This window comes from Lissotriton vulgaris, chromosome 5 (assembly GCF_964263255.1).
Source record: "Lissotriton vulgaris chromosome 5, aLisVul1.2, whole genome shotgun sequence".
NCBI classification, from domain to species: Eukaryota; Metazoa; Chordata; class Amphibia; order Caudata; family Salamandridae; genus Lissotriton; species Lissotriton vulgaris.
Window position 1 is genome coordinate 2,000,190,542 of NC_141693.1, and position 12,918 is coordinate 2,000,203,459.

At 53.4% G+C, this 12,918-nt stretch overlaps 1 protein-coding gene across 10 annotated transcripts in view; it reads left to right on the top strand.

The window, feature by feature from the left end:
- The window catches only part of RAPGEF1 (Rap guanine nucleotide exchange factor 1), a 714,396-nt gene that overhangs the window by 498,973 nt on the left and 202,505 nt on the right, over positions 1 to 12,918 (top strand). The gene's annotated exons all lie outside the window — the stretch shown is intronic.

Consider the following 12,918-nt stretch of genomic DNA (forward strand, 5'->3'; position numbering starts at 1 on the left):
GCACAGGATTGATGTGTGGTATGTATTGTAGCTTCAGCTCACTGCACATGGCACAAGGCCGGGGTCTGGGCTCTGTCGTAGGAGGAGTGTAGTAAGCTCTGGGGTGGGGGTTTGAGCACAGGATTGATGTGTGGTTTGTATTGTAGCTTCAGCTCACTGCACATGGCACAAGGCCGGGGTCTGGGCTCTGTCGTAGGAGTGTAGTAAGCTCTGGGGTGGGGGTTTGAGCACAGGATTGATGTGTGGTATGTATTGTAGCTTCAGCTCACTGCACATGGCACAAGGCCGGGGTCTGGGCTTTGTCGTAGGAGGAGTGTAGTAAGCTCTGGGGTGGGGGTTTGAGCACAGGATTGATGTGTGGTTTGTATTGTAGCTTCAGCTCACTGCACATGGCACAAGGCCGGGGTCTGGGCTCTGTCGTAGGAGGAGTGTAGTAAGCTCTGGGTGGGGGTTTGAGCACAGGATTGATGTGTGGTTTGTATTGTAGCTTCAGCTCACTGCACATGGCACAAAGCCGGGGTCTGGGCTCTGTCGTAGGAGGAGTGTAGTAAGCTCTGGGGTGGGGGTTTGAGCACAGGATTGATGTGTGGTATGTATTGTAGCTTCAGCTCACTGCACATGGCACAAGACCGGGGTCTGGGCTCTGTCGTAGAAGGAGTGTAGTAAGCTCTGGGGTGGGGGTTTGAGCACAGGATTGATGTGTGGTATGTATTGTAGCTTCAGCTCACTGCACATGGCACAAGGCCGGGGTCTGGGCTCTGTCGCAGGAGGAGTGTAGTAAGCTCTGTGTGGGGGTTTCAGCACAGGATTGATGTGTGGTATGTATTGTAGCTTCAGCTCACTGCACATGGCACAAGGCCGGGGTCTGGGCTCTGTCGTAGAAGGAGTGTAGTAAGCTCTGGGTGGGGGTTTGAACACAGGATTGATGTGTGGTTTGTATTGTAGCTTCAGCTCACTGCACTTGGCACAAAGCCAGGGTCTGGGCTCTGTCGTGGGAGGAGTGTAGTAAGCTCTGGGGTGGGGGTTTGAGCACAGGATTGATGTGTGGTATGTATTGTAGCTTCAGCTCACTGCACATGGCACAAGACCGGGGTCTGGGCTCTGTCGTAGGAGGAGTGTAGTAAGCTCTGGGGAGGGGGTTTGAGCACAGGATTGATGTGTGGTTTGTATTGTAGCTTCAGCTCACTGCACATGGCACAAGGCCGGGGTCTGGGCTTTGTCGTAGGAGGAGTGTAGTAAGCTCTGGGGTGGGGGTTTGAGCACAGGATTGATGTGTGGTATGTATTGTAGCTTCAGCTCACTGCACATGGCACAAGGCCGAGGTCTGGGCTCTGTCGTAGAAGGAGTGTAGTAAGCTCTGGATGGGGGTTTGAGCACAGGATTGATGTGTGGTATGTATTGTAGCTTCAGCTCACTGCACATGGCACAAGGCCGGGGTCTGGGCTTTGTCGTAGAAGGAGTGTAGTAAGCTCTGGGGTGGGGGTTTCAGCACAGGATTGATGTGTGGTATGTATTGTAGCTTCAGCTCACTGCACATGGCACAAGACCGGGGTCTGGGCTCTGTCGTAGAAGGAGTGTAGTAAGCTCTGGGGTGGGGGTTTGAGCACAGGATTGATGTGTGGTATGTATTGTAGCTTCAGCTCACTGCACATGGCACAAGACCGGGGTCTGGGCTCTGTCATAGGAGGAGTGTAGTAAGCTCTGGGGTGGGGGTTTGAGCACAGGATTGATGTGTGGTTTGTATTGTAGCTTCAGCTCACTGCACATGGCACAAGGCCGGGGTCTGGGCTCTGTCGTAGAAGGAGTGTAGTAAGCTCTGGGGTGGGGGTTTGAGCACAGGATTGATGTGTGGTATGTATTGTAGCTTCAGCTCACTGCACATGGCACAAGACCGGGGTCTGGGCTCTGTCGTAGGAGGAGTGTAGTAAGCTCTGGGTGGGGGTTTCAGCACAGGATTGGTGTTTGGCATGTATTGTAGCTTCAGCTCACTGCACATTGCACAAGACCGGGGTCTGGGCTCTGTCGTAGGAGGAGTGTAGTAAGCTCTGGGGTGGGGGTTTGAGCACAGGATTGATGTGTGGTATGTATTGTAGCTTCAGCTCACTGCACATGGCACAAGGCCGGGGTCTGGGCTTTGTCGTAGGAGGAGTGTAGTAAGCTCTGGGGTGGGGGTTTGAGCACAGGATTGATGTGTGGTATGTATTGTAGCTTCAGCTCACTGCACTTGGCACAAAGCCGGGGTCTGGGCTCTGTCGCAGGAGGAGTGTAGTAAGCTCTGGGTGGGGGTTTGAGCACAGGATTGATGTGTGGTATGTATTGTAGCTTCAGCTCACTGCACAAGACCGGGGTCTGGGCTCTGTCGCAGGAGGAGTGTAGTAAGCTCTGGGGTGGGGGTTTGAGCACAGGATTGATGTGTGGTATGCATTGTATCTTCAGCTCACTGCACATGGCACAAGGCCGGGGTCTGGGCTCTGTCCTAGGAGTGTAGTAAGCTCTGGGGTGGGGGTTTGAGCACAGGATTGATGTGTGGTATGCATTGTATCTTCAGCTCACTGCACATGGCACAAGGCCGGGGTCTGGGCTCTGTCGTAGGAGGAGTGTAGTAAGCTCTGGGGTGGGGGTTTGAGCACAGGATTGATGTGTGGTATGTATTGTAGCTTCAGCTCACTGCACATGGCACAAGGCCGGGGTCTGGTCTCTGTCGTAGGAGTGTAGTAAGCTCTGGGGAGGGGGTTTGAGCACTGGATTGATGTGTGGTATGTATTGTAGCTTCAGCTCACTGCACATGGCACAAGGCCGGGGTCTGGGCTCTGTCGTAGGAGGAGTGTAGTAAGCTCTGGGGTGGGGGTTTGAGCACAGGATTGATGTGTGGTATGTATTGTAGCTTCAGCTCACTGCACATGGCACAAGGCCGGGGTCTGGGCTCTGTCGTAGGAGGAGTGTAGTAAGCTCTGGGTGGGGGTTTGAGCACTGGATGGATGTGTGGTATGTATTGTAGCTTCAGCTCACTGCACATGGCACAAGGCCGGGGTCTGGGCTCTGTCGTAGAAGGAGTGTAGTAAGCTCTGGGGTGGGGGTTTGAGCACAGGATTGATGTGTGGTATGTATTGTAGCTTCAGCTCACTGCACTTGGCACAAGGCCGGGGTCTGGGCTCTGTCGTAGAAGGAGTGTAGTAAGCTCTGGGGTGGGGGTTTGAGCACAGGATTGATGTGTGGTATGTATTGTAGCTTCAGCTCACTGCACTTGGCACAAGGCCGGGGTCTGGGCTCTGTCGTAGAAGGAGTGTAGTAAGCTCTGGGTGGGGGTTTGAGCACAGGATTGATGTGTGGTATGCATTGTAGCTTCAGCTCACTGCACATGGCACAAGACCGGGGTCTGGGCTCTGTCGTAGGAGGAGTGTAGTAAGCTCTGGGTGGGGGTTTGAGCACAGGATTGATGTGTGGTATGTATTGTAGCTTCAGCTCACTGCACATGGCACAAGACCGGGGTCTGGGCTCTGTCATAGGAGGAGTGTAGTAAGCTCTGGGTGGGGGTTTCAGCACAGGATTGATGTGTGGTTTGTATTGTAGCTTCAGCTCACTGCACATGGCACAAGGCCGGGGTCTGGGCTTTGTCGTAGGAGGAGTGTAGTAAGCTCTGGGGTGGGGGTTTGAGCACAGGATTGATGTGTGGTTTGTATTGTAGCTTCAGCTCACTGCACAAGACCGGGGTCTGGAATCTGTCATAGGAGGAGTGTAGTAAGCTCTGGGTGGGGGTTTGAGCACAGAATTGATGTGTGGTATGTATTGTAGCTTCAGCTCACTGCACATGGCACAAGGCCGGGGTCTGGGCTTTGTCGTAGGAGGAGTGTAGTAAGCTCTGGGGTGGGGGTTTGAGCACAGGATTGATGTGTGGTTTGTATTGTAGCTTCAGCTCACTGCACATGGCACAAGGCCGGGGTCTGGGCTCTGTCGTAGGAGGAGTGTAGTAAGCTCTGGGGTGGGGGTTTGAGCACAGGATTGATGTGTGGTATGTATTGTAGCTTCAGCTCACTGCACATGGCACAAGACCGGGGTCTGGGCTCTGTCGTAGAAGGAGTGTAGTAAGCTCTGGGTGGGGGTTTGAGCACAGGATTGATGTGTGGTATGTATTGTAGCTTCAGCTCACTGCACATGGCACAAGGCCGGGGTCTGGGCTCTGTCGCAGGAGGAGTGTAGTAAGCTCTGTGTGGGGGTTTGAGCACAGGATTGATGTGTGGTATGTATTGCAGCTTCAGCTCACTGCACATGGCACAAGGCCGGGGTCTGGGCTCTGTCGTAGAAGGAGTGTAGTAAGCTCTGGGGTGGGGGTTTGAGCACAGGATTGATGTGTGGTATGTATTGTAGCTTCAGCTCACTGCACATGGCACAAGGGTGGGGTCTGGGCTCTGTCGCAGGAGGAGTGTAGTAAGCTCTGTGTGGGGGTTTGAGCACAGGATTGATGTGTGGTATGTATTGTAGCTTCAGCTCACTGCACATGGCACAAGGCCGGGGTCTGGGCTCTGTCGTAGAAGGAGTGTAGTAAGCTCTGGGGTGGGGGTTTGAGCACAGGATTGATGTGTGGTATGTATTGTAGCTTCAGCTCACTGCACATGGCACAAGGGTGGGGTCTGGGCTCTGTCGCAGGAGGAGTGTAGTAAGCTCTGTGTGGGGGTTTGAGCACAGGATTGATGTGTGGTATGTATTGTAGCTTCAGCTCACTGCACATGGCACAAGACCGGGGTCTGGGCTCTGTCGTAGGAGGAGTGTAGTAAGCTCTGGGTGGGGGTTTGAGCACTGGATTGATGTGTGGTTTGTATTGTAGCTTCAGCTCACTGCACATGGCACAAGGCCGGGGTCTGGGCTCTGTCGTAGAAGGAGTGTAGTAAGCTCTGGGGTGGGGGTTTGAGCACAGGATTGATGTGTGGTTTGTATTGTAGCTTCAGCTCACTGCACATGGCACAAGGCCGGGGTCTGGGCTCTGTCGTAGAAGGAGTGTAGTAAGCTCTGGGGTGGGGGTTTGAGCACAGGATTGATGTGTGGTTTGTATTGTAGCTTCAGCTCACTGCACATGGCACAAGGCCGGGGTCTGGGCTTTGTCGTAGGAGGAGTGTAGTAAGCTCTGGGGTGGGGGTTTGAGCACAGGATTGATGTGTGGTATGTATTGTAGCTTCAGCTCACTGCACATGGCACAAGGCCGAGGTCTGGGCTCTGTCGTAGAAGGAGTGTAGTAAGCTCTGGGGAGGGGGTTTGAGCACAGGATTGATGTGTGGTTTGTATTGTAGCTTCAGCTCACTGCACTTGGCACAAAGCCAGGGTCTGGGCTCTGTCGTAGGAGGAGTGTAGTAAGCTCTGGGTGGGGGTTTCAGCACAGGATTGGTGTTTGGCATGTATTGTAGCTTCAGCTCACTGCACATGGCACAAGACCGGGGTCTGGGCTCTGTCGTAGAAGGAGTGTAGTAAGCTCTGGGTGGGGGTTTCAGCACAGGATTGGTGTTTGGCATGTATTGTAGCTTCAGCTCACTGCACATGGCACAAGGCCGGGGTCTGGGCTCTGTCGTAGAAGGAGTGTAGTAAGCTCTGGGGTGGGGGTTTGAGCACAGGATTGATGTGTGGTTTGTATTGTAGCTTCAGCTCACTGCACATGGCACAAGGCCGGGGTCTGGGCTCTGTCGCAGGAGGAGTGTAGTAAGCTCTGGGGTGGGGGTTTGAGCACAGGATTGATGTGTGGTATGTATTGTAGCTTCAGCTCACTGCACTTGGCACAAGGCCGAGGTCTGGGCTCTGTCGTAGAAGGAGTGTAGTAAGCTCTGGGGAGGGGGTTTGAGCACAGGATTGATGTGTGGTTTGTATTGTAGCTTCAGCTCACTGCACTTGGCACAAAGCCAGGGTCTGGGCTCTGTCGTAGGAGGAGTGTAGTAAGCTCTGGGTGGGGGTTTCAGCACAGGATTGGTGTTTGGCATGTATTGTAGCTTCAGCTCACTGCACATGGCACAAGGCCGGGGTCTGGGCTCTGTCGTAGGAGTGTAGTAAGCTCTGGGGTGGGGGTTTGAGCACAGGATTGATGTGTGGTTTGTATTGTAGCTTCAGCTCACTGCACATGGCACAAGGCCGGGGTCTGGGCTCTGTCGTAGAAGGAGTGTAGTAAGCTCTGGGTGGGGGTTTGAGCACAGGATTGATGTGTGGTTTGTATTGTAGCTTCAGCTCACTGCACATGGCACAGGACCGGGGTCTGGGCTCTGTCGTAGAAGGAGTGTAGTAAGCTCTGGGGTGGGGGTTTGAGCACAGGATTGATGTGTGGTTTGTATTGTAGCTTCAGCTCACTGCACATGGCACAAGGCCGGGGTCTGGGCTCTGTCGTAGGAGGAGTGTAGTAAGCTCTGGGTGGGGGTTTGAGCACAGGATTGATGTGTGGTTTGTATTGTAGCTTCAGCTCACTGCACATGGCACAAGACCGGGGTCTGGGCTCTGTCGTAGAAGGAGTGTAGTAAGCTCTGGGTGGGGGTTTGAGCACAGGATTGATGTGTGGTATGTATTGTAGCTTCAGCTCACTGCACATGGCACAAGGCCGGGGTCTGGGCTCTGTCGTAGGAGTGTAGTAAGCTCTGGGGTGGGGGTTTGAGCACAGGATTGATGTGTGGTTTGTATTGTAGCTTCAGCTCACTGCACATGGCACAAGGCCGGGGTCTGGGCTCTGTCGTAGAAGGAGTGTAGTAAGCTCTGGGGTGGGGGTTTGAGCACAGGATTGATGTGTGGTATGTATTGTAGCTTCAGCTCACTGCACATGGCACAAGACCGGGGTCTGGGCTCTGTCATAGGAGGAGTGTAGTAAGCTCTGGGGTGGGGGTTTGAGCACAGGATTGATGTGTGGTATGTATTGTAGCTTCAGCTCACTGCACATGGCACAAGGCCGGGGTCTGGGCTCTGTCGTAGGAGGAGTGTAGTAAGCTCTGGGGTGGGGGTTTGAGCACAGGATTGATGTGTGGTATGTATTGTAGCTTCAGCTCACTGCACATGGCACAAGGCCGGGGTCTGGGCTCTGTCGTAGGAGGAGTGTAGTAAGCTCTGGGGTGGGGGTTTGAGCACAGGATTGATGTGTGGTATGTATTGTAGCTTCAGCTCACTGCACATGGCACAAGGCCGGGGTCTGGGCTCTGTCGTAGGAGGAGTGTAGTAAGCTCTGGGGTGGGGGTTTGAGCACAGGATTGATGTGTGGTATGTATTGTAGCTTCAGCTCACTGCACATGGCACAAGGCCGGGGTCTGGGCTCTGTCGTAGGAGGAGTGTAGTAAGCTCTGGGGTGGGGGTTTGAGCACAGGATTGATGTGTGGTATGTATTGTAGCTTCAGCTCACTGCACATGGCACAAGGCCGGGGTCTGGGCTCTGTCGTAGAAGGAGTGTAGTAAGCTCTGGGGTGGGGGTTTGAGCACAGGATTGATGTGTGGTATGTATTGTAGCTTCAGCTCACTGCACATGGCACAAGGCCGGGGTCTGGGCTCTGTCGTAGAAGGAGTGTAGTAAGCTCTGGGGTGGGGGTTTGAGCACAGGATTGATGTGTGGTTTGTATTGTAGCTTCAGCTCACTGCACATGGCACAAGGCTGGGGTCTGGGCTCTTTCGTAGAAGGAGTGTAGTAAGCTCTGGGGTGGGGGTTTGAGCACAGGATTGATGTGTGGTATGCATTGTATCTTCAGCTCACTGCACATGGCACAAGGCTGGGGTCTGGGCTTTGTCGTAGGAGGAGTGTAGTAAGCTCTGGGGTGGGGGTTTGAGCACAGGATTGATGTGTGGTATGTATTGTAGCTTCAGCTCACTGCACATGGCACAAGGCCGGGGTCTGGGCTCTGTCGTAGGAGTGTAGTAAGCTCTGGGGTGGGGGTTTGAGCACAGGATTGATGTGTGGTTTGCATTGTAGCTTCAGATCACTGCACATGGCACAAGGCCGAGGTCTGGGCTCTGTCGTAGAAGGAGTGTAGTAAGCTCTGGATGGGGGTTTGAGCACAGGATTGATGTGTGGTATGTATTGTAGCTTCAGCTCACTGCACATGGCACAAGGCTGGGGTCTGGGCTCTTTCGTAGAAGGAGTGTAGTAAGCTCTGGGGAGGGGGTTTGAGCACAGGATTGATGTGTGGTATGTATTGTAGCTTCAGCTCACTGCACATGGCACAAGACCGGGGTCTGGGCTCTGTCGCAGGAGGAGTGTAGTAAGCTCTGGGGTGGGGGTTTGAGCACAGGATTGATGTGTGGTATGTATTGTAGCTTCAGCTCACTGCACAAGACCGGGGTCTGGGCTCTGTCGCAGGAGGAGTGTAGTAAGCTCTGGGGTGGGGGTTTGAGCACAGGATTGATGTGTAGTATGTATTGTAGCTTCAGCTCACTGCACATGGCACAAGGCCGGGGTCTGGGCTCTGTCGTAGGAGTGTAGTAAGCTCTGGGGAGGGGGTTTGAGCACAGGATTGATGTGTGGTTTGTATTGTAGCTTCAGCTCACTGCACATGGCACAGGACCGGGGTCTGGGCTCTGTCGTAGGAGGAGTGTAGTAAGCTCTGGGGTGGGGGTTTCAGCACAGGATTGATGTGTGGTTTGTATTGTAGCTTCAGCTCACTGCACATGGCACAAGGCCGGGGTCTGGGCTCTGTCGTAGAAGGAGTGTAGTAAGCTCTGGGGTGGGGGTTTGAGCACAGGATTGATGTGTGGTTTGTATTGTAGCTTCAGCTCACTGCACATGGCACAAGGCCGGGGTCTGGGCTCTGTCGTAGAAGGAGTGTAGTAAGCTCTGGGGTGGGGGTTTGAGCACAGGATTGATGTGTGGTATGTATTGTAGCTTCAGCTCACTGCACATGGCACAAGACCGGGGTCTGGGCTCTGTCATAGGAGGAGTGTAGTAAGCTCTGGGGTGGGGGTTTGAGCACAGGATTGATGTGTGGTATGTATTGTAGCTTCAGCTCACTGCACATGGCACAAGGCCGGGGTCTGGGCTTTGTCGTAGGAGGAGTGTAGTAAGCTCTGGGGTGGGGGTTTGAGCACAGGATTGATGTGTGGTATGTATTGTAGCTTCAGCTCACTGCACATGGCACAAAGCCGGGGTCTGGGCTCTGTCGCAGGAGGAGTGTAGTAAGCTCTGGGGTGGGGGTTTGAGCACAGGATTGATGTGTGGTATGTATTGTAGCTTCAGCTCACTGCACAAGACCGGGGTCTGGGCTCTGTCGCAGGAGGAGTGTAGTAAGCTCTGGGGTGGGGGTTTGAGCACAGGATTGATGTGTGGTTTGTATTGTAGCTTCAGCTCACTGCACATGGCACAAGGCCGGGGTCTGGGCTCTGTCGTAGGAGGAGTGTAGTAAGCTCTGGGGTGGGGGTTTGAGCACAGGATTGATGTGTGGTATGTATTGTAGCTTCAGCTCACTGCACATGGCACAAGGCCGGGGTCTGGGCTCTGTCGTAGGAGTGTAGTAAGCTCTGGGGAGGGGGTTTGAGCACAGGATTGATGTGTGGTTTGTATTGTAGCTTCAGCTCACTGCACATGGCACAGGACCGGGGTCTGGGCTCTGGGCTCTGTCGTAGGAGGAGTGTAGTAAGCTCTGGATGAGGGTTTGAGCACAGGATTGATGTGTGGTATGTATTGTAGCTTCAGCTCACTGCACATGGCACAAGGCCGGGGTCTGGGCTCTGTCGTAGGAGGAGTGTAGTAAGCTCTGGGGTGGGGGTTTGAGCACAGGATTGATGTGTGGTATGTATTGTAGCTTCAGCTCACTGCACATGGCACAAGGCCGGGGTCTGGGCTTTGTCGTAGGAGGAGTGTAGTAAGCTCTGGGGTGGGGGTTTGAGCACAGGATTGATGTGTGGTATGTATTGTAGCTTCAGCTCACTGCACATGGCACAAGACCGGGGTCTGGGCTCTGTCGCAGGAGGAGTGTAGTAAGCTCTGGGGTGGGGGTTTGAGCACAGGATTGATGTGTGGTATGTATTGTAGCTTCAGCTCATTGCACAAGACCGGGGTCTGGGCTCTGTCGCAGGAGGAGTGTAGTAAGCTCTGGGGTGGGGGTTTGAGCACAGGATTGATGTGTGGTATGTATTGTAGCTTCAGCTCACTGCACAAGACCGGGGTCTGGGCTCTGTCGCAGGAGGAGTGTAGTAAGCTCTGGGGTGGGGGTTTGAGCACAGGATTGATGTGTGGTATGTATTGTAGCTTCAGCTCACTGCACATGGCACAAGGCCGGGGTCTGGGCTCTGTCGTAGGAGTGTAGTAAGCTCTGGGGAGGGGGTTTGAGCACAGGATTGATGTGTGGTTTGTATTGTAGCTTCAGCTCACTGCACATGGCACAGGACCGGGGTCTGGGCTCTGTCGTAGGAGGAGTGTAGTAAGCTCTGGGGTGGGGGTTTCAGCACAGGATTGATGTGTGGTTTGTATTGTAGCTTCAGCTCACTGCACATGGCACAAGGCCGGGGTCTGGGCTCTGTCGTAGAAGGAGTGTAGTAAGCTCTGGGTGGGGGTTTGAGCACAGGATTGATGTGTGGTTTGCATTGTAGCTTCAGCTCACTGCACATGGCACAAGGCCGGGGTCTGGGCTCTGTCGCAGGAGGAGTGTAGTAAGCTCTGGGGTGGGGGTTTGAGCACAGGATTGATGTGTGGTATGTATTGTAGCTTCAGCTCACTGCACATGGCACAAGGCCGGGGTCTGGGCTCTGTCGTAGAAGGAGTGTAGTAAGCTCTGGGGTGGGGGTTTGAGCACAGGATTGATGTGTGGTATGTATTGTAGCTTCAGCTCACTGCACATGGCACAAGACCGGGGTCTGGGCTCTGTCATAGGAGGAGTGTAGTAAGCTCTGGGGTGGGGGTTTGAGCACAGGATTGATGTGTGGTATGTATTGTAGCTTCAGCTCACTGCACATGGCACAAGGCCGGGGTCTGGGCTCTTTCGTAGAAGGAGTGTAGTAAGCTCTGGGGTGGGGGTTTGAGCACAGGATTGATGTGTGGTTTGTATTGTAGCTTCAGCTCACTGCACATGGCACAAGGCCGGGGTCTGGGCTCTGTCGTAGAAGGAGTGTAGTAAGCTCTGGGGTGGGGGTTTGAGCACAGGATTGATGTGTGGCATGTATTGTAGCTTCATCTCACTGCACATGGCACAAGGCCGGGGTCTGGGCTCTGTCGTAGGAGTGTAGGAAGCTCTGGGGTGGGGGTTTGAGCACAGGATTGATGTGTGGTTTGTATTGTAGCTTCAGCTCACTGCACATGGCACAAGACCGGGGTCTGGGCTCTGTCGTAGAAGGAGTGTAGTAAGCTCTGGGGTGGGGGTTTGAGCACAGGATTGATGTGTGGTATGTATTGTAGCTTCAGCTCACTGCACATGGCACAAGACCGGGGTCTGGGCTCTGTCATAGGAGGAGTGTAGTAAGCTCTGGGGTGGGGGTTTGAGCACAGGATTGATGTGTGGTTTGTATTGTAGCTTCAGCTCACTGCACATGGCACAAGACCGGGGTCTGGGCTCTGTCGTAGAAGGAGTGTAGTAAGCTCTGGGGTGGGGGTTTGAGCACAGGATTGATGTGTGGTATGTATTGTAGCTTCAGCTCACTGCACAAGACCGGGGTCTGGGCTCTGTCGTAGAAGGAGTGTAGTAAGCTCTGGGTGGGGGTTTGAGCACAGGATTGATGTGTGGTATGTATTGTAGCTTCAGCTCACTGCACAAGACCGGGGTCTGGGCTCTGTCGTAGAAGGAGTGTAGTAAGCTCTGGGTGGGGGTTTGAGCACAGGATTGATGTGTGGTATGTATTGTAGCTTCAGCTCACTGCACATGGCACAAGGCCGGGGTCTGGGCTCTGTCGTAGGAGGAGTGTAGTAAGCTCTGGGTGGGGGTTTGAGCACAGGATTGATGTGTGGTATGTATTGTAGCTTCAGATCACGGCACAAGGCACAAGGCCGGGGTCTGGGCTCTTAGAGGAGGTGTCCTAAATGCAGAGATGACTGGACAAGGTGCAGGTCCCGGCCAATGGGTGCTGAGCATAGAGGTGCTCAGTCTCTGCACCCAGAGCACACCCCACACAGCTGAGGGCTTGTTACATTGAACTACATTACTCTATCAAGAGAACAGTTTTTACCCAATAAACAAGGTTATCCGAACTTTTAGTAAAGGTGCATTTTCCTCCATGAAATGTGAACATCAAAATCATCCACTCACTCTGCCGAAACAGGTCTCAGCAGGACCCATGCACACCTTTAAATCAAAGTCGAACCGCTCACTGAGATGAAAATTTGCCAAGGAAAGAAATAACCGCTCCCTAGCCCGTCTGACTATTGAACCATAATGGCATTTCCCATGCCACCGCCTAAGACTATCATTCCCCCATTACATGTACGCTTTGCACCTTTGTATCCTGCGCCAGTCCATGCCTAGACAAAGGCTCAGTGTTCAGGCTAATCTGGGAAACAATTCAGTAGGCGGAGAGAGACTCTTTTTGGTGACAGTGCTAAGGTTTGTACTCGTATTTCCCATGCACTGCCCTCCGCCAATTAACATGGGCCTTGCTGTCAAAACTTGTGTCCCAAACTTCACTCCTCCGATTAGCCTGGCCTTTTCTCTAGATCAGTCTCTGCCTTGCAATTAGTACTCTGTGTCATCACTCCCCCCTCCGTCCCCCCCAATTAATTGTTTTGATCCAGATCTGTCTCATCAGAGGGGCTCAGCCTCTTCAGCATACATTATTCTAGTAAACTGTAGGGGTGTTCAGCACAGAACCTGATCACAGGCCAGGCACTGCACCCGGAGCCTATAGGGCACTGCCAATGTATGCTTTGAGGTCCGCACTCTTTGACAAGCAGCGAGTTGCCTGCACGATGCACATCTGTCCACGCAAATTCTTAGGTCCAACCATTGCTTGAACCTAGCCAATTCCAGGGTGTGGAGTGCCTTCAGCGAAGTAGTCTTT